This window comes from Procambarus clarkii, chromosome 6, assembly GCF_040958095.1.
Source record: "Procambarus clarkii isolate CNS0578487 chromosome 6, FALCON_Pclarkii_2.0, whole genome shotgun sequence".
NCBI classification, from domain to species: Eukaryota; Metazoa; Arthropoda; class Malacostraca; order Decapoda; family Cambaridae; genus Procambarus; species Procambarus clarkii.
In genome coordinates, this window is record NC_091155.1 from 16,432,540 (window position 1) to 16,436,856 (window position 4,317).

Consider the following 4,317-nt stretch of genomic DNA (forward strand, 5'->3'; position numbering starts at 1 on the left):
TTGTCAAGAATTTCCAAAGTTTCCATTCCCCTTTTTTGAGTGGGTTCTTAGTCTCAAGACAGCCCCGGCTATATGCTATTTTAGGGTTATGTTATTTAATAGTATGTTATTTTATATATGTGTCATTCACTGTATTATTATTCAAGATGTATTTTGTTTATTTACTTTATACAATTGTCTTGTAAAGTGGCTGCATATGGCAACACAGTTTTTGGTCAGTTCTTAGTTATGAACAATGAAATCTTTCCAGACAATAAAAAAAACAAGTAAAATTATTCAATTTGTGAAAAATGTGGTCTATATTAATTTAAGAAATTGTAAGTATTTGTTAATATTTTTTTCAGCAAGGATTGAAATAAATCGATCTTAAATTTTCTGTTTTATTTTTATAAAAATATCTGATGATTCATTGATGATTTATTCATAGAAATTCTGAATGGATTGTAAAGTTTTTTTTTTAGAAGAGTAAAACTTGGTGGATTATTGCAGCTCTATTAGCAAAAATACTTCATAGGTCATAACTGCTTTATGCATACACTGTATCACTGACCATATTGCTTTATTCACAAAACATTCTTCATTGGCAATAATTATTCACAAAATTACTTCGTCATTTGAGTTACAACCGCTGAATTGATGCATTAATCATGACTTGAGACAAGAATATTGTCCCTTTGAAATATCTACATTCACCAAAGACAAAAACACTTTACTTCCCAAGGCCGAGTTGTTTACCATAATTTCCACCGAAGCCTTTGAAGCTAGGATTATAGCCACGAGGAACACCGAAGGAGCCCCTATTACCTCTGATGAAGCCAGGAACACTGACAATAGATTTACGTAAATCCTTGAAGGCGCCACCGGAGGATCCTAAGGGACCATCAAGATCGTTCGTGGATCCATCAAACCCTCGGTGTAAACCTCCAGGAACACCTAATGAACCACCGGAACCGCGGTCATTGCCCAAGAATCTACCGCCACCGAAGCCGTGGATGGACGGTTTAATATTACCACGTGAGAAATAACTTGACTGGTCAACGTGAGCGGGGTGAGAAGGACCGCTGTAGGAAGTAGCATCGACAGCATCTGGAGAAATGCCACGGAAAAATCCTAATGGATGGTGGTATGCCAGAACCGGACCCCGACGGCGGGCGCTTCTGATGGAAGTGGCGTCACCAGGAGGTTCACCATTATGGGGGGACACGGCAGCTGCCCTGCACCAGGCCACCAGGAGGGCACCACCCACCATCACCAGCAGCCTCTGCTGATATACAAGTCCACATATATTAGCAATTCAGTGAGTAAAAAATTAAAAAAGTAAAAAAAAAACATATTTTTACTACTATTACTAATGCTATAATAATAATAATCATAGGAATTATAATAAAAACAGCAGCAACAACCACAGGCGACAGTAAAGGAGAGAGAGAACCCATACTAATGACACCACAAGGGTTGAAGATCAAGTCAGTCAATGTCAACATGAGACCATGGAAAGCTGGCCGGCTGTTAAGTCACGTTCAACCTTGATGACCAAAGCTTAGTCGACACCCACTCACTGACCCTAACCATACCATGAACACAAACATTCAACGGCATACATATACATTTACATATACCCCTTCAAGCAGGCCTGTGTAAAACAGGCCGAAAAGTGCGTTCTGGCTACTAGGTACGACATATGTAAATATGTCGTACCTAGTAGCCAGAACGCACTTGTCGGCCTACTATGCAAGGCCTGATTTGCCTAATAGGCCGAGTGATTTTCTTTATTTGCAATAAATTGTTTCCAATTGGTTTATTTGAATTATTATTATTATATTATATTAAGAACATAAAATATTGACTTAGTTATGTTAGTTTAGGTTAGGTTAAGATAGGTTAGGTTAGGTTAGGTAGGGTTGGTTAGGTTCGGTCATATATCTACGTTAGTTTCAACTCAAATTAAGACAAATGAGCTTATACATAATGAAATTGATAGCTTTATCATTTCATAAGAAAAAAAATCGCAAAATATATATATTCAGGAAAAATTGGCTTATTAGGCAAATCGGGCCTTGCATAGTAGGCCAAGTAGTGTGTTCTGGCTACTAGGTACGATATATATATATATATATATATATATATATATATATATGTCGTACCTAGTAGCCAGAACGCACTTCTCAGCCTACTATACATGGCCCGATTTGCCTAATAAGCCAAGTTTTCCTGAATTAATATATTTTTTCTAATTTTTTTCTTATGAAATGATAAAGCTACTCATTTCATTATGTATGAGGTCAATTTTTTTGTATTGGAGTTAAAATTAACGTAGATATATGACCGAACCTAACCAACCCTACCTAACCTAACCTAACCTATCTTTATAGGCTAGGTTAGGTTAGGTAGCCGAAAAAGTTAGGTTAGGTTAGGTTAGGTAGGTAAGGTAGTCGAAAAACAATTATTTCATGAAAACTTGGCTCATTAGGCAAATTGGGCCTTGCATAGTAGGCTGAGAAGTGCGTTCTGGCTACTAGGTACGACATATATATATATATATATATATATATATATATATATATATATATATATATATATATATATATATATATATATATATATATATATATATATATATATATATATAAATGAAAACTCCACACCCCAGAAGGATTCGAACCCAGACAGCCAGGAGCACAATACACCATGGCGTATTTGGTTCTTTAACCACTCGACCAACCATGACTCTACAAAAGACGTTGGCAGCCGAGACTATTTCCCCAACATCCCGACAGCACTTGTTGGTAAGCTTGGGCATAGATATTTCATCGAATAACCTCACTTTGTGGGGCCACGTGAGCAACACAAATGCTCATCTCATCTTTCAGCAACTTCTTTTCGCCTCCTCAAACAGACCCGTAGATGAAACAACATTGCACCATATAGAGCAGCTTGGCCTGGTCACTGTACAGCAGACACAATACAGTACACCAAATACAGCAGCTTGGCCTGGTCACTGTACAGCAGACACAATACAGTACACCAAATACAGCAGCTTGGCCTGGTCACTGTACAGCAGACACAACACAGTACACCAAATATAGCAGTTTGGCCTGGTCACTGTACAGCAGACATAACATAGTACACCACATATAGCAGCTTGACCTAGTCACTGTTCAGCAGACACAACACAGTACACCAAATAGAGCAGACGCACAGTGCTCAACTACCAGAAATATCCTCGGCTCGTAGACTAGCAGTGAGTCACTTCCTGGTCACTGTCGTCACTGCTCACACACCGTACTTCCCCTCAACAAATATTGTTCTAATTATCTCTGTAAAAGCAAAAGTGTGTTGATTCATAGCTATTACGCTTTAAAAATAATAATAATAATGAAAATAAAAATAACAAAAATATTATTATTTTATTATTATTATTATTGGATTAGGAAACCACAGTTATGTATCTAAATATTTTATGTAGAGTCGTGAACTTCACCAAATCTTTTGCATTCTCCTAAGTGCATTATCAAGGCCTGAGTATACAGTTTGGAGAAGACTTGTACACTAATATAAGGTAATATTTAACACTATTAAATTGTTAACTTATCATATTCAACTGGTTAGACCAATCTAGTACGCGAATACAAATTATACATAAAAATATGTATAACTTTATAACAAGAGCATTAAATCGTGAATCAAGAAAAGCATGTTTTAAATTAAATTATATCCAACATTGGTTGATAGTTGTAAAATCACTAAATAACTGACCATGGTTGCTGTAGCTGGTTGTAACGTGTTGACTGCTGAGGGGAAGGGTCCTGCCTCTGCTTATATACCCTTTCCTGCACCGAGGTGGTGCATACAATCTTCCCAAGGTCACAGGACCCCCTTTGTCCAGGTCCTGTCCAACTGTGTAATGCTTTTCTGGCTAATGACATGAGCAATATTTCCTAGTTCCTTTCTCTGTCGTCGAGTCGTTCAGCCGGGATATAAGAACTGAAATGTTTAGGTGGTTGTTAGGGTTTAAAATTGTCCTTGAGGTTGAAGGTAAATGTTGAGGGTTAAGAGGTGATAATGATCATTGGAGGTACACAATTGCTGTTGATTTCTAACAACGATCACTTGTTACAATAGATCACTTGCGTCAAACTATTGTCCAGTTAGCTTAACGTCTATCGTATGAAATTGCTTGAATCGATAATTGCAAAAGCGATTATCGATCTATAATATATCTTTTGTGTCTGGAAATACATTGATTATATATAATTAAGGATTCACAAATGGTTAATATAAGAGCTACTGGTGTGTAAATAATTTGCACTCTTTATT

General features: G+C 36.9%; 1 long non-coding RNA gene across 2 annotated transcripts; it reads right to left on the minus strand.

Moving 5' to 3' along the window:
- Positions 1 to 366: 366 nt before the first annotated feature.
- On the minus strand, positions 367 to 4,080 carry LOC138354962 (uncharacterized). Of its 2 annotated transcripts, none has more exons than XR_011223766.1 (2): positions 3,757 to 4,080; positions 367 to 1,261 (listed from the first exon to the last, which is right to left on the minus strand). It is a non-coding gene; the product is annotated as an uncharacterized lncRNA (long non-coding RNA). The 2 variants fall into 2 exon arrangements; XR_011223771.1 differs by having other exon boundaries at positions 367 to 1,264.
- Between the last annotated feature and the right edge of the window lie 237 nt (positions 4,081 to 4,317).